Raw genomic sequence first — 23315 nt, 5'->3', positions numbered from 1 at the left:
CCCTTGTGCCCACCCTGCTGGTGCATGCAGGAAGACGCAGGTCACCTCATGATGTTCTCATCTGAAAATCTGATTGGGGAGGAACTTTTATATCATTCTGTAACAAAACTATAAAATGAACTTGAGAATTTAACCAGCACAAGTGACTTTTTTTGCCTCCTGGCAGAGGGCTGGGTGCAGAGGTTGAGAGGCTGCGGAGGGCTGCTTGTGGCATGGGATGTAGACTGCAGGCACGCAGACTGCAGGGCTGTGAAGTCCTAGAGAAGGAAGAGCCGCTCGACCTTTATCCTGATTCACCACAAGAGGACAGGGTGTGTGCCTAGCCGCCAGACCAGCTTCCAGGAGGAACAGCCAGAAACCCCTTCTTGGCATGTGTCTAAAGGACACCTTTCAAGTCCCCACTGAGGAGAAAGGCACAGCGGGAGGGAGCCCCAGCTGTCCTGACCACATGCCCGGGTGCTGGAGCGTCCTATGTTTCCAGGGGCCATCCTCTATCCGGATCATGGGCTCGCAGCCAGCTGCTGCCTACACCTCCCTCCCCACACCTGGACCTGTGCTGTTTCTTGTGTCCCTGACACCCAGTTCCTCTTGCAGCAAAACACAGATAGAAGATTGCTCTGCCTTCGAGGCAGTGATTGAACTTGTGCCATGAGAGCCTTTCTCTGAGTCTGAGAACTAAGGACGACAGAGAAAACGGACTGGGTTTTGTGTGTTTCCTGGATGGTTTGGCTTAAAGTCTCCCATCACAGGGGTGTGGGGGAACAGGAGCCTCACAGCTTCCCAGTAGGGCTTCCGGGTGGAAGCCTCACATTGGGAGAAACCATTGTCAATGTGGCTTCTCAGAGCGGTTGACAATATTGGTGTCTCCAGTGAGGATCAGGTCTAGGCTAATTGAGACAGACAGGAAAGGTGGTGATGAGATTGCTTTTCAGAACAATCCTGCCCAGGTGAAAAGTCCTGTCTTTATTTGCAGTAATGGTTCCAACCCCGAGAAAAGAGCCGGATTCGCAGCAGAGGCCAGGGCGTGCAGTTTGGAGCCCACCGGGTTAGAAGGCGCCCTGACTGCTGCAGCTCTGGCGCCTGGAGACCTGGGTTGACACTGCAGCACCTGGCGCCTGTCTGCAAGCTGTTCTTTTTAGCTGGAAGTAAACAGCATTCCAGATGCGGTCTTGTCTTTTTAGGGAGAGGCTGTGATGAAGCTACTCTTGGCTTCTTCCCAGAGGGAGGGAAGTGTCCCCTGTAGTCTGAGGAGACCTGGGGAAAGAGGCAGCTGAGTACTGGGAGCTTCGGGGCCCTGAGCCCCCTGTTTCTCCCCCTTGAGCGGCTTGAGCTCCAGCACCACCCCCCACCCCCACCCCGCGAGCAGCCTCTGCACATCTGCAGCCCTTATCCGTATCACCCACCCTGGCTTTCCAGCCAGCAGGCTCCTCTGCCACCCCAAGGGGCTTTGTTTCCAACCTCCTTGATGACTGATTTGCCTTCTATAGTTTCTGTTTTGCTTTTTTATCCTCATTAGTGCTATCCTTTTAACATTGAAAATACTTGATTTGTTCTTCATTCTATTGGCTTTTTCCTTAAGTAGTAGTCATTCAGCAAGATGGACTAGAGTGTTCACAAAGGCAGGATGCTTAGCCTAAGCTAAGGATTTCTGTGGCTGACTGGTGGGTCAGGCTGATGGGAAGGCAGTGCTATGTCAGCCAACATTGCAGTAAAGAAAGAACCAAACAGACCCCCCACCACCACATCTGCTCTCTGAAGCTACTACAGGCTGCTAGACACCCCCACTCTGTGCCCACCTTGTCTCTCAGATGCACCCTCACAGTGACCTGCTGTCCTAGCATGCAAGGGGTTAAAATTCTACAGGTTCTCAGAGTCAATAAATTACCCCCCCACCCCAGCCAGCCCCCCAGATTTCCTCCCTTTCTTCTTCCTCAACCTTTTGTGTCTGTGTGGAGGGCAGGGAAAGAAATGGAAGGTTAGCCGAAAGAATAGAATAAGCATGACATTCAGCTCATTGTATTTTGTTTCCCGTTTAAGAATGCACTTTGCTGATGGGTAGCTGAATCTAGAATGAAAGAGACTCAGTTAGACCATCTGCTCTCCTGCTCTGACCTCCCTCTGCCCCCCCCCCCCCACTGATGCTATTTTACCTACCTGCTTTAAGCTCCAATCGGGCTGAATTTCCTTGACATTCTTCCCTCTAAGAGGAGAGATCTATATTCTGCCCCCTTTTAACAACTGATCCATAGAATATGGTAAAAGGGATGATGGGCCAGCTCTGACCAGTTCCTGGCTCTTGGAAATATTTGCTCTGAGTCCCTGCCATGCTGGGAGGAAGCCCAAGCTGTCCCATGGAGAGAGCCAATGAGAGGAAAAGACCCGGTAGTTGACAGTCTCCAGAACTGCATTCCTTTGGGGGTGGGGGGCTGTCTGTGTGAGTCCTCTTACAAGCAGCCCCTGCAGCCCCAGATTAACTTCTCCAGCTACATGAAATATCCCCAAAGCATCCTGACTAATTTGCACATTTGTGAGCAAATTTGTTGGTTAAACCCACTAACAGTGGGTGTGTTATGCAGCAAAAACAATCAAAAGAGCAAACTCTCTCACTGGTCTACCTTTGTCTCTGCCCCCTCTTCACTAGCGCATGAACTGTTACCTGTGTGAAATGCACCTTTTCCCATTCCTGCTCACCGCCTTTTATTAGTGAGACTTTTTAGGTGTCATTTCTTGCTCCCCTCGCTCCCTCCCCTCCACCCCACCTGGGTTACGTGTTTCTTCTCAAACCCTGTGTTGCAATCATTCACTATATGTTGCAAATCCATACCTCTTGTCTGAAAACTTTTGGGTCAAATGTGTTTTAGAAATCTTTTTTTTTTTTTTCCCATAGAAAGTGATGTGGCACATACACCAGATATTATGTAAGTTTTGCCATGGGGTCTGCAGCAGCAATTTGTGATCAAATACAGTGAGACTTCACCAGAGAAATATATAAATATTCACAGTAAGTGGGCTAAATAAAGCCAAGTAGGAAAAGCAAAAAAGCCTTTAGGATGACAGATAAGACATCATGGACAGTCTGTCTCTTGCAAGGGGCTTCGTATTATTTGAAGATTAGACCTGCTGCTCATCAGGCATGCCCTCTGCCAGGCACACGCTAGGTTCCAGAAGAAGCCAGCTGAATCCATCACAGCTGCAGTCACAAACACCCCCACTGCCTCCACCATCATCACTGCCAGGGGAGAATTGACACAGCCTGAGGCTCTGGAACCAGCTTTAGTCGCAAGGTGGTGAAACTATAAGTTACTTTGTACTTCTGCCTCAGTGAACTTATTTGGATCAATTGTCTGAGCTCATCATTCTGTGGTTAATTTTAATTAAGGTTTAGTGAATAGTTGGAAGTGAGATAGAAATGAGATTGTCATAAAGAAATGAATAGAAAAATGGAAATCCAAGCCACTAAAAAATGTAATCAATGCTTTATCAACAGGATTTAGTAGTTCTGTTTCACATTCCATATGCTACTTAAACTTCATTTGGTAATCATGGTTCAGACAGTGATTTCAAATCGATAGCTATGTTCCATTTAACTTTGTGCCTACGTAAGTAGAACAAAATATCATTAGCAATGCTTTGGATAATTGTCTCAGAGCATTTAAATGACAAAAGAAATGATTTCATTACCCATCTCTAGCTCTTCTGCTGTTTAATGTGTATTATCTTAGTATTTAATTGAAGATAATGAATTTTTACCAGTTGAGAATGAAACATTGCCAAGCCCCAAGTCCTGGACTTTGCAAGGTCACCAAATGCTTAAATATTAGCCTTATTTATTAATCAAAGAGAATTCCATTTCCATTTGGTTGGTATTTGAATTGCTTAGTAATGACCAACGCTGTGTCAAACTTTTAATTAAATTCATGTTTTTTGAATTACCAGAAGTACAAACAAGAGGTGAAAGACTAGAGATGAAGAATGTACATATCCTGAAGCTTTCCAAATTCCATTTCTCCCTGAGTAAATGTGAAGAGTTTAAGGGGAGGGGCAGTGGCCACCCCAACATTATAGTGAGTTCCCTCGCCGCTGCTTCTGATGCAGGGCCGTGTAGCTGGCTTCTTTATATCGGTTGTCAGAAAGCATCACTCCTAGTCCCTGCCTGGCTTGCAAATCAGATTAATTAATCAGCATCCATGGCACATTGTCAGTTTCAGATACTAATAAATTAAATTTGGGTGCTTGATAGAGCTTTGGACTTTATTGCAATCCTATAAAGCGCAAGTGACTTTTTTATGGTTTAGCAATAACTTTCTAATTTATACCAAACAGCTGTTTGTGAGCAGTTTCATTGTTTCATTTTTCTATATCACTTGAATATTCAGGTTTTTACTTGAGTTCATTTTAGAAAATGCAGTCTTGGGCATGGTTTCTATAAAATCATGAGTACCAAAGCTCTGGCTTCCATCATTCTAAAATGAGAACTGGTTGTTTGCAAACTGCTCACATAAAGTGAGTTTATGATGTGTCTTCCATGCAGCCCCCTTGGTACCAGACACTGCAGTGAGCATCAAGCATAATTCTCATCCCCGGGAACCTTGTGACTGAACACGGTGATGGCATCTTGCTTTCTATTCCATTTTGTTTTACTGACAGATTTGTTTGTAGGATTTCCAACACCTTTGAGACAGACAGACTTTGGGAAACCATAGAATGGAGCCGTGGTTATTCTAGAAGCTACGCTCTATTCATTTTCATATTTAAATTCTAGAATAAGGAGCAGACTATGTGACCAGATGTAGCCACTTAACCACCACCTCCTCGTCTTGGTCCCCACACCAATTTGCCTGAGATGGATGGGAATGCCCAGGTCTCTGCTCTTGTTGCCCTCCTCCATGCACACCTAATCAACCATCACAATATTTCCATTTTACAAGTTACTGTTGTGATCCACTGGCCATCCAGCCACTGGCATGACTACAGTCTAAATACAGCTCACGCAACGTGGGTCCATGAGCACAGTCAGTAAAGCCAACATGAGGGTGAGGGAAAGCTGGAGAATGTGCCAGGGGAGGGGTAGTCCAGACCAGGGGAGTCCAGGGTCCCAGAAACAGAGGAGGTCATTGTAACTTTATCAACATTTACAGACTGAAGAATCACAATCAACATAGAATTGATTTGAATATTCTCACCTGGCAAAGAACCAAACGTTAGCTCCTGCTTATAGTCTTTATGGAGCATTTACTGAATCCTATTTTCCTTTTGAGGAGATTGGTAAGATATCCATATATCATAGCTTCATACTTTCTTCTTTCCAGATCACTGCACTAGTTTATTTATACTGGCTGATAAATATTTTGAATATCAATCTTGTCTTTCAAGGAAAAACTAGTGGTGACATCATCTATTTGTTTAGTATGTGTCATTTAAATGTTGTCCTACATCAAGCATACAAATTAGGTTGTGGTTTCTTAAAATTGGTTAGAGATGATTTGCAAGCCATTCCCATCCTTGGTTTGTAATTAGTCCTCAAAATATATATAAGTGACTTCATCAAACAGGAGAATGTGTGGATATAGATTTGAGTGATTGTCACAAAACTATGTTAAAAATCATACCTTTCCTTTAGAAACAATCTTCAACATGTGTTTCTCACACTTATTTCTGAATTTAAACTGTATTCCCTATTTTCATAATTGATATAGTCTGCCAGCTTAATTCATTAAGCATTTAATTGGGGCTAAATGTCCCAGATTCACCTCATCTAATGATCTCAATTAGGATGAGTTTCCAAATAAATACTGTGCCACTTATTGCTGGTGTAAGCACTTCCGTGCCTCCCATTATCTTATTTTCATAAATTACTAAGGGCTAAAGGCACTGATATTCGATATCCAGACAATGGCACAAATACAGCCCACCATGCAGTAGCTCAAAATGCTCATCTCTGAGGAGCCCAGTTTGAGTTCTGACCAGAGGCAGTTGGACGCCAGAATGAACCGTTCAGAGAACAGGTGCTACAAGGAGAATCAAGAAAGCTCAATAACCAGATCACAAATGCAGATCATTCCACAAGGTATTTATGCCTGCTGTTGAGATAGCTGTGATAGACGTTGGATATCTGACTTCAGTGGGGTAAACTTCCCCCAGCCATAAGGGTGCTCAGTGGCAAGAATATACTTTCATCTAAGAAAAAGATCAGAGCTGCTGGCTTGCAGAAGAGGAACCCCCACCCCCACCCCTCTTGTAACTGTGTCATCTTCCACTAGGGAAGGCTGGAGAACTCCCGCAAGGATGGAGCCTCCCCCTCCAGGGCCCTCAGCTCTCCACTCAAACAATCTGCCTTCTTTACATAGCGACAGTGGACTCTGGCTGCTCGTGGAGTTGCAGTTGACCTTTTTTTTTTTATTATTATTTTCCTTTGTTTTCTTTTAACATTTATTTGTGCATGCCTGCATGCAAAACATGGGTACAGGCCAGAGGTGCAGGGGTGATGAGAGGATTCGCCAGATACAGAATGGGGAGCGGAACAGGCTGACTGATAAAGAACCCTGCTGAGGGCACCAGCGGGCAGGTCAGAAGAGGTCTGTCTGTCACCTCGGGGCAGGGATGGAACTCACACTGAAGTGGCTGCAGCCAGCTTGCAGTGCTGAGGTCAGGGAGGGCCCTGACCTTTATTTTATACAGCAAGGTGACCAGAAACTCACTCTGGGCACAGTGACAAAAGCCTTTCTGAGCCCTTTGGGTAGATTGAGCCCACACGCTCATATTCACCATGTGATTTTCTAGCAAAATTGTATATTCATTGAAACAGCAAAGATCTTTAAGAAACAAGGCACCTTGGGTGCCTCCTCACTGATCCACTGAGTCTCAGGGCCAGGGCATAGCCTGGCTTCTCCACTTGGAGTGATGACCAAAGACAGGATGTAGCTTGAGAATGCGCATTCTAAACTTGGCTTTCTATTGCTTTGGTTTTAGTCATACTATGGTATTGATTGCTAAAATTCAAATAACATCATGAATGGAGTATTTTGTTTATCAAAAGATATTTTAAAACAGCTGAAAAATACTATCCTACTCCTATTAATTTTTTAAGGTTTATTTTTTATTTATGATACAAGAATGGGGTTCAGGACAGAAGTGCAGCAGGTGAGAGGATTCACCAGAGACAGAATGGAGAGCAGAACAGGCAAATCTACTGAAAAATACTCTGAGGGGAGCAGTGGGCGAGGCAGGAGAAGTCTGCTGCGCCAAGTGTGTCAGCTCCCTGGCCGGGGATCCAACTCATGTTCCAGTGGCTGGCGATGGCTTCACAGTGTTGAGACCTAGCCCCTTTTGCCACCAGGAAGGCCCTCCTACCCCTATTTAAATCTCTATCACCCCAGACCCCCTGGCATGTTTGTAGGTACGTAACATTTCTTAAAGGGAAAAATCCTGAAATATATTATTTAAACACAAGAATAACATTGCAACATGTCAAATAATGGTATACTTTCAATCTGGCTCAGCAGCCGAGTTTAAGTAGAGGGGCTGCTTAAATGTGACGCGGATCTTGCTCTGGTCTCAGCAGGAGGACAAGATAGCAGGGGCCTTGGTCAAGAGGGAATCAAGAAAGGCATAGGTACTTGGATTATGTTAGCTGACAGAGTACTATTTCAGCGCTTCCAAAACAGCCATCCGCATGCTCCGGGAGTGGGTTGGAGTGGGACCGGATCTGGTATAAATGCTGAAACCTTACCCCAGAGGTGTATCTATGTGTCTCTGTCTTCCTCCTTTCCTAACCAGTTCATCTGGATTGTTCTCTTACATTTTAGGTTCCTTCGTCCCTCTTGTGATGCTAGTGTCACCCCCTGGGCCCCCACTCCCGGACTAGTGCTGCATTTCCAGCCTCGACTACCCCAGACAGAAAGGGGGCCCATTGTCTTCACACTTGTTCCTGCCCCATGGTCCTGGCCGTGCCCTCCACTAACTGTTCACCTCACTGGCGGCAGCGCCCGTGAACTAGACTTGAACAAACCAGCGCTGACCCTGCCCCTATTACATGCGCGCTCCAGACCGTTCAGCCCAGCAGATGGTCTGGCTGAGCACAGAGCCAGTCAGGTGCGGCTGGCTAGCGAGCTCTCTAATCAGGCCTCTCTCAGCTGGCATCTGCTCCTCCTTCCTGTAGGTGTAGGGGATGATCCAGCACTCTCTGCGGGCTTCCCACTGCGCTTGCGGTGGTATCAAGGCTCCAGGCAGTGTCAGATGGCCGGATCACCCAGGCCCCTGCTGAAAGACAGCAGCACAGCTTGAGCTGGAGTCTGGTGGGGCCCACGGAGGTTATTTAGCCTCTTCCTGTGCGTGCGGAGCTGGGCTCTATGGGGAGATAGAGTGAAGCAGAAAGAAGCAGCCACAGGGCTCTGGTTTCTGGTGCAATAGGGGTGTGTGTGCAAGACTGGGCTATGATGCAAGAGCATATATGCATGTGATGTGTTAGAAAACGCAGAACTATTCTACAATTACAAAATAGGAAATAGCGTCTTTATGTGGAGTGAGGGTTGCTTGGAAGAGGCGTAAGGAACCGTCTGGAGTGTTGGAAATGTTCTAGATCTTGCTTGGTGTGTGCTCATATTGATAAACAAAATTGTAGAAAATATTCAAATTGCTAGCAAGCTTCAGTAGATTGTGACTCCATGAGAACTGAGACCAGGTCTTTTATTTTTTCTCATATACTTAGACCTACTGCTGTGGTGTCTGACACATAGTAGGCTTGAAATATATTCGCGGACAGGAAGAAAGGAAAGAAAGATTGAAAAGCCTTATCTTCATCGTTGCTCATCACGTGTCCAAAGGCATGTTTTTTTAGTACCCTCTCCCTAGCTCCGATCTTTTAGAGTAGCACAAAGGTTTTAACCTGATTAAAGATAACCTGATTTTAGCCATAATTAAAGTGCTGCTGATGAAGACATAGACAACATGGTTTTAAATCTCAAAAAAAACCCTATCACTGAAGTAAGATGATGAAAGATTCTCTGGGAATCTTTCATTGTAAAAGCCTTGTAGTATTTTTTAAAAGGCAGAAAACTGGAAATAGAATAATGTAAATACCAAATTACTTTTTATTATTATCTTTTAAGATTTATTATTCATTTATGCATACAGAACTGGGGTACAGGCCAGAGATGGGGGTTGAGAGGGTCACCAGAGACAGAGTGGGGAGCAGAGCAGACAGACTGACTGAATTACACTGCTGAGGGGAGTGGCAGGGGGGAGATGAAGGGACAGGAGAGGTCTGCTGTGCCATGTGGGTTACCTCCCTGGCCAGGAATTAAACTGGTGCTACAGTCGCTGCAGATTGCTTCATAGTGCTGTGCTCTAACCTGTTGCACCACCAGGGAGGGCCCCCAATTTACTTTTTCTGGCTTATCTCACTAAGCATGATCTTTTCCATCTCCATCCAAGTTGCTGCAAAAGAGATGTTTCTTTCTTGGTCGCTGAGTAATATTCCATTGTGTGTATGTACCACATCTTTTTAATCCAGTCATCTACTCCAATTTACTTTTTAAAAGATGCAGGAAATATGCCTGGATTTTTCTTCCAAAATTCAAAGCTTTATTAGGAATAATTGTGCTGCAATAAACCCATATAAAGGGTGAATTTGGTATGTTTTGACACAGATGTGAAAATGTGAAACACCACCACAGTTTCCTTTTCCTTTTATCCCTGAAAAGCCATGATGCCTGCCTACCTGACCCACCTCCATCCCAAAGCAACCACAGCTGTTTATGTCACTATGTATAGTTTGCACTCTCTCAAATTTCATATAATGGAAACTCACAGACACAACACACAGTTTTTGTCTGACTTTTGGACTGATGTTGTTTGGGATCTGCCTGATGGCTGCCCCCATCAGTAGCTTGATCCTATACCCTGGGGAGTATAACTCAGTTCATGTCTCCATTCACTGTTGGGTGGAAATATCACGTATTTTCAGATTATTACAAATAAAGCTGCCACAGAGATTTTTGTTCAAGTCTGTATATTTACATGTGCTTTCATTTCTCTTGGGAAAAGCCCAGGAGTAGAATGGCTAGATCATTTGATAGGTTTATGTTGAAGTTTTTGAGAGGAAAAAAAAAAACGTACAGCTGTTTTTCAAAGTGGTTGTATCACTTTACACCCTCACCAGCAGTTTATAAAACATCTAGGTGCTTCATGTTTTCAGAGACACAGTTTGCAAAGCCCTCTCAAATGGAGATCATCCCATGGGGAGACAGAAACACCTCATTATCTCCATTATAATTCCCTATAAGTAAGATGTTGCGTTCTTTCCACGAGCTTATTTACCAGCTGTGTATCTTAGTGAAGTCTGTTCAAAATGTTTGTAGATTGTTATTCCTTTCTTATAGTAAGAGCTTTCTAGGTATTGTTTTCAAATATATTGTTGTATTTATGTAGTCCAGGTCTTTTCACTTTCCTGAGTCTCTTACGAAGAGCAAAAAGTCTTAAAATTTTATGAAGATATTTAAGAATATATTCTTTTATAGTTTTAGCTTTTTATGTCCTTTTCACAAAAACTTTGCCAAACCTTTTATAAAAATTCAAGACCACTGTGAATATCTCCTATATTTTCTTACATAGTTCTGCAACTTTGGCACCTTAGGCCTCTGATTTCTAGTTGAATTTCAGCATCTAAAAAGAGATCAAGGTCAAGGTCCCCATCTTGTACATGCTGTCTGATTGTCCCACATCATCATCATTTAACATACTTTCCTTGTTAGTGTCAAAAGTCTATTTTATGCCAAATATTCTTTCACTTATTACAACTTCATAACTCTCAAAGTCAGCACTCTAAGATTTCTAACATTGTTCGACTTTAAAATTTTTATCAATTGGGCCCTGGTGGCACAAAGGGTTAAAGTGCAGCATTACGGAGGTGGCCAAGGCCACCTGGGTGCAGATTTGATCCCGCCCCGCAGGTGATTCACAAGGCCTCTCCTGTCTCACCCACTGCTCCTCTCACCAGAGTTTTTCAGTCAATCTGCCTGACTCTGTCTCTGGTGAACCCTCTCACCCCTACACCTCTGGCCTGTACCCCAGTTTTTGTATACATAAATAATTACATTAAAAAAATTGTGTTGATACCTAAGTCCTTTGATTTTGTACACAACATTTAGAATATTTTTAAAAATTTTTATGCAAAACATAAGCTGACTGGTATTTTGAGTAGAACCACATTGTCTATAGGTCAGTTTGGGGAGAACTAGCATCTTAATATTGTCTGCCAATCCATGAGCACAATAATTGCTTCATTTATTCGGTCTTCAGTTCCTTTCAAACATTTTGTACTCTTCATTGATGTGACTTGCACATATTTTGACACCTCAACTGTTAAATGTGATCCTGACAGCCCATACCCATAAGGTTCAGGGTTGAGAGGGGGGTGTGTGTATGGAGTGTGCCATAAGCTCACCCTCATCCCCCACTGGCACCTTCCTCCGACCAGAAGACACCTTAAAATGAAAAAAGATGCTAAATACTGGACACTTATTGAAGGATTGTTAAGCCAAGTAATGATTATCAAGCACAAGTATACTCTTGCTGCAAACCCCTGGCTGTTTGTCTCCCAGACAGAGACAGCGATGCTCAGTCTTAAGATGTGCTGGTGGTCTGGTTGGTCATTACTAGTTTCGAAATTCACTTTATTTTTTACCTCAATGAAAAGAATTGTGTTGGGTTCTCCGCTCACTTCAGAAATCCACATCACTCCGACACCCCCCTCCACCCGTTGTCACACAGAGTCTATTATTTGGAGTCGACAGTTCTTTATAGTTACTTTCTTTCAAAGTAATTCTTTGCAAATGGAATTACTGACATATATGACACTTCGTAGAACCTTCTTTAAAGGTCTAGAATGGCATGCCTTCACTCTTCAAAACGAAAAGGTTAAAAAAGACCTATAGTAAACCTGAATTTCTAACAATACTTAAATTACTTCCCACCTGCTAGAATAAAACAGGGCTCAGTGAGAATAATCTCTAATGCTCTGGATGCCGCTCATTCCATGAACGAGCTCGTTCTATTCATTCCTAGGCACAAATCTCCTCTCCCCCGTTTCCCCAGGGTCCAGTCCAGCAGTGCTTTGGAGGTGCGTTCCAATTGCATGTTTTCCCTTTCAGGACCTTTCTTCTTTGTCACTTCTATGTTGCTGAGGTCCGTGGTCTTGAATGTTGCTATGAAAAGAAGGTGACCCATCCATTCCTGGCAGCTGATAGAAGTTTCTATTTTAATATTAGGTGATTCCTGTTTTATAAAGAAAAATAATTTTCTTTCCCCCAGTGTCTTAGTTTTCTCAAGGTCAGTGTGCCAGTCCTCTGGCACTTGAATGGGGGCAGCGGGGGAGGGGAACTTGCAGCCTCTCTGAGGACAAGGAGCTGATCCAGTGACCAGGATTATGGGTCCCATGAGGTGAGCCAGGCTGCTAAGAACCTCAGTGGGCATCTATGTGGCTGTACAGGCCCTCAGAGGGTGAGAACAAGAAAGATGCAAAACATGACTTTGGACATAGGATGCTGACAAGCTAAGAAAATTTGAAACATTATGCTTTATGTAAATTTGCCCCAGAATCCTGGCTCAAGCATCAACATGTTGGTGCTCAGTGGTCAGTTACCCCCAAGGTCAAGAATGAACTTTCTGCTTCTCACCCTTTCTCTTACTTCTCCTAAAGACCCCCCAGGACTGTGAACCCACTCAAACTGCCTCACTTCACTTACACTCTTGTCTGTGGTTAGGTTGTTTTGCTGTAAACTAGGGACTTAGAAACAAGTAAGTCAATGTCTTAGCCCAGGAATTCAGACTATGAGCAAACCATTCAGGCTTTGAAATTAGGTAGACTGGCTTCAATTTTTCTGCTCATTACTCATTAGCTATGTTACCTTGGGCAGTTACTTACCCAAAAGCCAAGGTGGTAAACCTGCCTGAGAGGAGACTAGGGGTCTATCCTGTATAGTAAATATGTTTCAGGCCTCGATGTTGTCCTCTGAACTTTGTGCTCTTGAAGAAGAATAAGTCAGGCCATGGGGCGCAGTATCCCACCTGCAGCCATCACCTGGCAGAGGGAGGTATGTGAAAGAGGGAGCGGAGGTAACCTCTGGAGCACTACCTCACATGCCTCACAGGTAGAGGAGAGAGGAAGCCAGCTTGGTGGAGTTCAGCCCTGGGTGTAGCAGATGATACAGAAAGAGAAGTTAGACCAGAGGAAGAAGGGTCTTGCGCTAGCAGAGGGCACCAGTACTCAAATACCCAGTGCATCGCCACTAAAGGTCAGGGCTGGGAAAAGCGCCATGTAACATCGTATTTATTCTCAGGAGGTGGAAGCAGCAGGCCGCCCTTGTAGTAAGAGCTTGGGGGAGTGGGTGGCCATCAGGCTACATGAAGGCCAGGGTTCAGCTGCTTCATCTGAGTGTAACTATGGCAGACAGTTTTTACAAATATTTGTTGAATAAAGAAGGACAATAGAGGGAAAAGAATCTAAACATGGTACAATGTATATGAACCATGGCACAAGGAATTGAAAAATTAGGATGCATGTTTCCCTACATCACTTGTGAAAAAAGGTTTTTGTTCAATTTCCTGAATCACTGAGGGTCCAGGCCAGATATTTGTGTGTTTGTGTATGTTGCCTGTGTTCTAAATACAGGTCATGGATTAGAATAACCAGAGAGTGATGTTTGTAAGTGATGATATGAAAGTCACCCTCTACACTGATTACACACAGATTAAACCTGAAAAACAATGCAGCGAAATTCATTCCTGAATTTATTATTGGCACCTTGTGGAGCAGCAATGTTGGGAGTGGCGCTGATGGAAGAAAGATTATTCCGAGTCCACATGTAGCAATGAGAAGGCCACACCTGAAGTAATGTGCAGTCCGGGCCAATGGCAGTCTCATATTTATTGAGAGTCCGGTTCAGAGAAGGTGGGCAAACGCGGGGAGGGGACCAACGTTGGGATGTGTTATTGGGGGTGCATCATCCTCTGGTCAAGCTAGGGTGGAGTGACCGGCCTGTTGCTTGGGGGGCTCCATAGGTTCTGCTAATCAAAGGACACCATCTCTATCCCCATTCTTACATAACTTACTGAGTTAATCCTCGCAAGTAGGTATTGTAGCTGATCTTGCTAATCTGGCCATTTCATCTGCCTGCTGTTTCTGCAGATAATGGTTTCCCAGGATGATCCTCATGCCAGGTGAGAAGACTCCTGCCTGATTGTATGCAGGAACTTTGGGGCATCAAGATAATTGCTCCAAGAACAAGGAGGGCTGGGGATCCCACACTTGTCTTCCAGATTTGAGAGAAACTTTGCTTTGTTTCCTTTGTCATCTACCGATCTGTACTTTCTTTTGGACTATTATAATATGTATTACTTGGGGGAAATCATTCCTAGAAACTACATATTGATGTTTACTACATATTTCAAAGAACCAGCCACTCCCCTGCCTGTAGTAACCCTGATGTATTGATAACTATTCTGCCCATGAATATTATGCCCCAAGCAATTCCACTAGCACCAAACCCAAAAAGATAAAGGGATTGTGTTTTCCTCTGGAGTTTCTCACCAGCAAGTGCCACACAGACTGAGCATCAGAAAGACCCACACACTTTAACTGATACTTGTTTACCTCCCAAGCCTAAATCAATCTCTTACTCAGCTTCTCTGTGAAGAAAGAACAGCTCTGGAATGTAGAATGGTGGAGACAGGAGAGTAGGGTCCTGTGGCAGTGAACCCAGGCCAGGCCAGGCGCTCTCATATCCTGACTCAGCTCCCATCATAGACACCGCTGTCTTCCCTCCAGATGAACAGAGGCCTAGCGGTGCTTAACTTACCTCAGTCATCGTGAACCTCATCGCTGCTGGTCACAGCACCTGTCTGTCACCTCCCTGGCTGGTGGGATGCAGGACAGGGGACATATAATCTGAGTCCTGCCAAAGTCCCCTCTGGCTGCATAGCGTTTCTGCTTTTGTATTGGATGGGGAACACAGGACTCTCAGTCTGGAGTTTCAAATAACAATCAGATCAGGGGTGATTTACCATTTTATAAAGGCTGTGTGATATTTTATGTGTGAGAGAGTTGCTTGCAAACAGAATTCTTGCATTTCATGACTATGAATTTGCATTCTCAAAAATGTATGGAGGTGTGCTCTCCAGCAAGCTGGAACCGTTGCTCCGGCCCCGCCATTCTTCTGGGGGTGATGCTCCTTACATGTGCTCTCCCAGGTAGAAGCTCCCTCCTTTTAGTGGCCATGGCTTCATATTATAGGGGCAGTAGGCATGGACTTCATAGATAATCCTGCTTTGAATTATACAAAATGGCTGTTTTTAGATCCGAGTGTTCAAATATCAGCAGTCTCCTAATAGAAGTGCTGCCTCTGTATAGCAGCAGAATCTTTGAGTGGCCCCAGACTGCAGAAAATTGAGACCCAAAGCACAGTAGCAGTTGAAAGCACCAGTCTTTGCCTAGAGAAGCATCCTTGCAGGAATGATGACCTCAGGAAGCTCAGGACCAGCTCACTCTGTCCAGGCAGCCAGGGGACAGAGAGGACTGCAGAGGCCCAGGGCTGACCTCCCCAAGCAGAGAACACAAGTTTCCATTAAAATGTCTCCTTCCCCTTGGGTGTGAGCTGGACTGAATGACCTCCTTTGAAAAAGAAACTCTGGAAATGTTATCAAAAGTAGTGCCACAGCAGAGAAACTTTGCAGATATTACCTTGGCTTTGGGGATCCAGATCAGGGTCACCAGTGATGTGTCATGTGGTGGCAGGTATTTCCTGATAGCATCAGAATGGCCCCAACACTGAACTGATCATGATTAGAAATGTACATTGATAAACATCCTTGAAATGCGTGATCAGCCTCCTGCAACATGATGGAACCGCGAGAAACCGTCACAGACCAGAGGGGACTAAGACATAATGAAGTGTAGTGCATCAGGCTGGGGGAGATCCTGGGACAGGGTGAGAAGCTCTGTCCTTGGGTACATTTTTGAACAGAGACCAGGAAAGGGCAGGCCAGTGACCAGGAAAGAGCGGACCAATGAGGTGGGCGGTGGGCATTCCGGAGCCCAAGTCAATAGATGAGAACAGGAACTAGCAGTGTATTATGTGAAGCCAAGACATGAGAGGCCGGTCAGGATATTCAAGCTGGAGATGGGGACTCAGCCTGACTAGTTAGCAATATCAAATGCCTTTCCCCCAAACTTTAGCCCTCAAATTTCATCAGTACTCCCTGCTATTAAGACAAATCTGACTTTATTGTTTCCTAGGTAAAGAACACCACCATTACACATCTACTCCACATTATATACTAAATTTTGGATTAAGTATCTAATTGTGAAAAATGAAAAGACAGTATAATTTTTCTGTTAATATAAACTCAGAAATTAAGTTGGAAAGGGAGAGTAGCTTCTCAGTTAAAAAGAAAACCCAGGCCCTCCCTGGTGGCACAGCGGGTTAAAGCACAGCACTAAGAAGCTTAAGCCACTTCCGTATGAGTTCGATCCCCGCCTGCCCCGGAGGTGACTACATGGTGTGGCAGACCTCTCCTGACCCGCCCGCTGCTCCCCTCAGCAGTGTACTTCGTAGATCTGCCTGCTCTGCTCCCCACTCTGTCTCTGGTGAGTCCTCTCACCCTCCGCATCTCTGGCCTGTACCCCAGTTCTGTATGAATAAATAATTCTTTAAAAAAAAAAAAAGAAAGAAAGAAAACCCAGAGGTATAAAGGAAAATTCTGTTTATCTCATAAAAGGTGGAATTTTCCTGGCCCTCCCTGGTGGCGCAGCGGGTTAAAGCACTGCACTGAGAAGCTTAAGCCACTTCCGCATGAGTTCGATTCCCGCCTGCCCCCGGAGGAGACCACATGGCGTGGCAGACCTCTCCTGACCCGCCCGCTGCTCGCCTCAGCAGTGTACTTCGTCGATCTGCCTGTTCTGCACCCCACTCTGTGTCTGGTGAATCCTCTCACCCTCCGCATCTCTGGCCTGTACCCCAGTTCTATATGAATAAATAAATAAATCTTAAAAAAAAAAAAAAGGTGGAATTTTCCATGGGACAACAGACTATGAAGAAAAGTCAGAAATGAGATACAGGGACAAAGTAGCTGGAGAGCAGATGGCAGGCAGAGTTACCAGCACTCCTATGTAGGAAGTCCTTTACCTTAACAAAAATAAAGATATAAAGAAAAATTAGTAAAAAAGAAAAAAAGAAACTGGTGAAATATTGCAAAAGAAATTGCCCAAAAGAAAATCCAGGGACCTAATAAATATATGAAAATACTTTAATGCAAATTAAAACAACACAGACTCATTGCTGCTGTCACCGTGTTTGTAACAGTTCAAGAGATTGATGCTATCCAGTGCTGGTGAGGGTGCAAGAAAATGAACTGTCTCACTTACTCTTGGTGTAAAGGTGGATTGCTGTGTCCTTTTGTAAATTAATCTAGTGGCATCTATCAGAATTAAATAGGTGCGTGCAATTTGGTCCACCAATTTTAGTTGTAGTTATCTCACTTAGAGAAGTAAAAGCATACACCGATGGTAAAACTTATTTGGAATATTGTTAATTGCAAACCTGGGAAAATATGAGTTCTATTAACATAAGAATGCTAAAAAAAATCACCCTCGTTGCCAGCTATGAAGTTATTTTACAACTACAACACTGTTTTTTTTTACGTAATGACCTGTGAAATGTCCATGATATGTTTTTAACAGCTTTAGTAATATGTAATTTGCAGTCCACAGAATTCACCCATTTAAACTGTTCAGTTCAGTGAGTTTTCATACAATCACAAATTGTGCGATCATTTCCACTAATTTCAGAACATTTTTTTGTTTAAAGACTTACTTATTTTTCATACAGAACTGGGGTATAGGCCAGAGATGCAGAGGATGAGAGGATTCACCAGAGACAGAGTGGGGTGTAGAACAGACAGATCGAAGTACACTGCTGTGGGGAGCAGCAAGCGGGTCAGGAGAGGTCTGCCGAGCCATGTGGATCTCCTCCAGGGCAGGCGGGGATCGAACTCATGCGGAACTGGCTTAAGCTTCTTTGTGCTGTGCTTTAACCTGCTGCGCCACCAGGGAGGGCCAATTTCAGAACATTTTTATCTTAAAAAGAATACTCTCAATATTCCTACAACCCACCACCCCAGACAGCTACTAATCTTTTTCTGTCTCAGGTGCTAAGGTATTTGTGCTTCTCCCCCCAAACCCCTCCCCCATTCATTTGTTGAACATTAGTGCCCAGTGTGATGGTGTCAGGAGGAGGCACCTTGGGACATGCTTAGGTTCTGCTCTCTTAGTGTTCTAAGAGAAGTGACCCATGCCTCTCCCTAGTCCCTTGGAGCCGTGTGGCACACTGCAAAAGCCCTCATCTGACTGTGCCAGCATCCTGGTCTTGGGCTTCTAGCCTCCAGTGCTAAGAACAAAGTTTCTGTTGTTTGTAAGCAACCATGTGTGGTATTTTGCTGTATCAGCACAAAACATATGAGTTGACTGCTTAGGGGTATTTTAGATGTGTGGAATGCAAATGGGTGGGGTCACTCTGAAATTAAATCTTTAGAGACATTCAAATAATCTGACCCAACTCCTCCCCCTCCCCCCCCCATCAACCTTTCCCTTAATGGCTTGCTGGAGGGGAAGTCCTTGCCCACACGATTATAGAGCTTCTACAGGAACATGAGTCGAAGAGGACTAGCGACCGCTGAGGTAGTTGGCACCTGTTACTTCTGGCAGTAGGTGTGGCGGAGCTCACTTAGTACTACAACTCACAGCTCGTCCTCTAGGCTGAGTTCAGGAACATTCAACAGAGCAGCTGTTATCATTTTCCAAAGGCTCCTCCATATTTCTTAAAACTTCTATCATTGTGGAAAAGAATGGGTCTCAGAGTGGCGAAGCTAAGCTCAGCCAGGCAGCATTGATGACAGCAGAGGTGGTGGGCAGTGCATTGCCCTCTGCCCTGGCTCCTGGGCCTTGTCCTGCTTTGAAGCTGGAGGGGAAGCCCCACCATGAAGGTGATATTCTACTAATGGCAAATGACTGTGGCAGGGGAGAGGGGACTTTAGTTTCCATGTGGTCAAGAAGAGCAACTGAATTACTGAGAGTACTTTTTGACCACCAGAAAGGGGGCTGGGGGGGGGCTTCACTCGAGTTCTTACATTTCAGGAGCATCCCTTATCCAACACACCCTCAGGGACTGGCCTTGATGGAGTTGCCAAGGCTAACAGGAGGCATGAGCAGAAGGGAAAAGGAAGCTGATTCCTTGGGTGGTGTGACAATGTAAAAGAAACAAGACAGCAAAAACAGACCTGTATTTCCACCAGTTGTAATCCATTTTGTGGGCTGGCCACATGCATGAAACAGAAGAATGAAACATCTAGCCTAATGAAAATCTGTAATCTATTTTCAGGGAGAAAGAAGACAGCAGCAAAGTTTTATAAAACAAGAAGAGACCCAGGCAAATTCTGTGATAACACAAATACTCACTGGAATTGTGAGTACAGAATGTTTCAAACACAGATTAATGGAACAGAAAATAGACTCTGTAAACATAGATAGACTGCAAAGGGAAATAGCAAAAATGACAATTCAGGAGAGGATGATAGAATATGGAAGATAGTACATGAATAAGCAACCCAAGATTAATTGAACTTTGTAAAGGAAAATACAAAACAAATGGGAGAAATTTATCAAAAATGGGAGAAATTTATGAAGAATGTAATTGAAGGAAACTTTTTAGAACTGAAAAAGCTCTGAAAACTTAAAATCACTATTTAGGATTCAAAAACGAAATAGCCAGCAGACAGCAGCATCAGGACACTTTCTAATGGGATTCCTAATCTTCAGGAAAGGAGAGCTGCCTGCCTCAGGTGGGAGGGACATGGAGGTGACTCGGAAGGAGGTGACACGGAGTCGAAGGGGACTGGTTGAAGGGGACTGGGGGTTTCCACACACACTGGTCATAGTGCAGTTAGATGTTTGCTAGTTCCGCCTGATGTCGATTTTTCCCCAACATCATTTCCCATCCAGTAGGTGGCAAAAAAACAAAGAAGTAATGAAGCGGTAGCTGCTCCTCTCTCCAGAGAGGCAAAGCACAATGTTTCCATTGCTTGGAACTTGGATGTTTAGTTCATCCCATCACTCAGAAACTGTAGAAATCTTTACAAGCCAGCTCTTGATTTCCTTGTGCTACTTTCATCAATCTTCAGCTAGTCCACACTCACCTTTTATTTTTGTTATATGTAATTCTTCCCTTTTCATGAATGAGCCATCATCAGGATATGTCTCTGGGTACCTTGGATCCGCATCAAGAACTCGTGGGCCAAAGTGATGCTCAGTGAGCATCTGTGGAATGGAGGCCCTGTACGAAATGCGTGGATGTTGGCTTCCAGCCCAAATGGAGCAGCACTGCATTTACCGTCCCATCTCCGAAGTGGGCAAAATATAAGGACTAGTAGTGAAGCCTGATTGCCCCCTCTTGGTGTGTTGAAGAGAGCTTCCAGGCTGCAGCATAGAGAAAGAAGGCCCAGGCAGAGCATGACCAACTTTGGAACTGCAGAAATGTTCCTGAGCGTGCAAGGAGATCCGAGCAGCTGGTGCAACATCAGGCAGAGCTCAAGAGAGCAGAGAGCTGCATTGAGAGAGAACCCCAGGGGTATGCAGGGAGTTGAGTGATTAGCTAAGTACAGATCAGCTTATATGGATAGAATGGATAAAGCACTGGAAGGATTAAAGATGACTGTGTCTGACCCCACCAGCAAAACTGGGAGCTTCCCAGAGTATTTGGGAGAGGACACAGTGTACTGGCCTCAGCAGTGGGGAGTGGCTACACTCAGCAAGGGCAATACCCTGGGCTTGCAGTGGTATTGTTGGAAGTAAATTCTCAGGTCCTCCCTAGTGGCACAAGGGGTTAAAGCTCATCACTGAAAAACTAGTCGTAGCCACCTCATCACAAGTTCAATCCTTGGCCAAGGAGTGGCAGACCTCTCCTGTCTTGTCTGCTGCTCTTCTCAGCAGTGTACTTCATTAATCTGCCTGTTCTGCTCCCCACTCTGTCTCTGGTGGGTTCTCTCACCACCCCTGCACCTCTGGCCTGTACCCCAATTTTGTATGCATAAATAAATCTTATAAAGAAAGTAAATTCTTAAGGCATCAAGCTCTCTCCACATAAATAAACTGAATCTTAGAACAAAGGGCAAGAACCTTTATAGGCTTACATATAGAAAAATACCAAGAAGCCAACAAGATAGAATTTATATCTGACACCCAATCAAAAAATTGCCTAGCATGCAATGACCCATAATCAGAAATGACAATAATTAAAAATGGCCCAGATGTTAGAGTTTGCAAACAGTTATATGTCTATTTCATTTGTTCAAAAATTTAAGCAGAGATGAAGTTGATATCTCAAAGAAATTCAAACTTCCATGGATATGGAAACGACAATGTGTGAGATGAAACAGAAATGAACTGAGATTAACAGTAGATTAGATATCACAGATCAGTGATCTTGAACACACAGAAATACACGACAGTCAAGATGAAACAGAAATAATGAAGAAGATAAGCTGAAGGGAGTGTAAGGGAGCTGTGACGACATCAAGCAGCCCAGCACATGTGTAATTTGAGTCCATGAAGGAGAGGAGATGACAGCAGGGCAGAAAAATATACAAAAGCTCAAAATTCATGAAAAGGAGAAAATGATGCTGAGGAAGTATATTTCAGATAACTCTGAATTGAATTGGAATCTGAGAGCTTAAGATATCTAATAATGAAGACCAGTTGAAATTGATGGATCCCTAAAACATATAAATGCGTGTTCTTTCGGTACCAACAACAAAGATCTTTGGGCTGGGAACTGTTGTACTAAAATAAAAGGAAAAGCACCTGCAGAGACAGAAGCAGCCCAGCAACTAGCAGAACAGCTAGCTGAAGAGTGTCTAGAACTCAGAGCCGTACAGGCAGTTAGTACATACAGAATTATTCAGTCTGTCACTTCACTGTACATTCTAGATTTATCTACCTGTTTACCCTTTATTCTAAGCTTAATTTGATCATGAGGCAATTTGTGGTTTCAGATTTAAAGTCCTTCACCAGCAATACTCCCCTCCCCTCCAAACCTTTCTGCGTCCCCAGTGTGTTTGCAGAAGTGTCCTGCCTAGCACTGGACATGCTTCTTACAGTTCACTTTGTCTTAGGGCTTTACTTCTCCTCTGACTGAAATCAGTGAACTTTTACATTCTTCCAATTTCTTAGGATCCATGTTCTTAGGCACAAACTGAATGCTGAATTCAGACCTGTCTTTACACGACTTAAGGGTACTTACTTGAGGTCATTCTAGTAAGAACAAGCAACATTTTAAAATGTAAGGAAAAATATTTTTTATCTAGGGGCCCTCCCTGGTGGTGCAATGGGTTAGGATGCAGCACTGCAACCTGACCACAGCCACTTCAATGCCAGTACGATCCCTTGCCTCAGAGGTGACCCACATGGCTCAGCAGACCTCTCCTGACCCACCTACTACTCCCATCAGCAGTGTACTTCGTTGATCTGCCTGTTCTGCTTCCCAGTCTGTTTCTGGTAAATCCTTTTACCCCCTGTGTCTCTGGCCTGTACCCAGTTCTGTATGCATGAATAAATAAATCTTTTAAAGGAAAGACTTTATATCTAAGTGACTTATCCTGGAGGAAAAACAAAAACAAAAACAAAACAAAACAGATAGGCAGAAAAATACTACTGTGCTTGATTGCGTAAAAATATCTTATTTATCAAAATAAAACATGATAGGAAAAAATGAGCAAAAAAAAAAACCACAGCATTTCACAGAAGAAAAGTCAAATGGACAATATACATAAGCTGCTTAACTGTTTAAAAAAAGTTATGAAAATGAAATGTAAATTAAGACTATCATGTCATAATTTTATATTGACCAAATTTACAGAAAATGCTAAGGATTATAGATGTAGAAGAACTCAGATACACTGCTGGTGGGACCGTCAATTGCTATTTCAAGTGCCTGATAAACAGGAAAGTTTATCAAAAAGCAGGAAAGTCTGTTGGCATTGACTTATTAAGGTGATGTTTTCCCTACTGGAGACCAAGCACCTCCTTTAGGCGTCTACCCAGAAGGAAGAGTTCCCAATGTTGGCAGCAGCATTTGTATTAGCTTACAACCAGGCAATTCAAAAGTTCAAGAGACTAGTAAGTTGTGGCCAACTCAGGCAGTCACACTAAAAGGTCACAAAATATGTACCATTTCTATAAAAATCAAAAATGTGAACATGATGGAGCCAGT

This window comes from Condylura cristata, unplaced genomic scaffold (assembly GCF_000260355.1).
Source record: "Condylura cristata isolate star-nosed mole 26May11 unplaced genomic scaffold, ConCri1.0 scaffold00025, whole genome shotgun sequence".
NCBI classification, from domain to species: domain Eukaryota; kingdom Metazoa; phylum Chordata; class Mammalia; order Eulipotyphla; family Talpidae; genus Condylura; species Condylura cristata.
Note: the sequence above shows the minus strand (reverse complement) of the source record.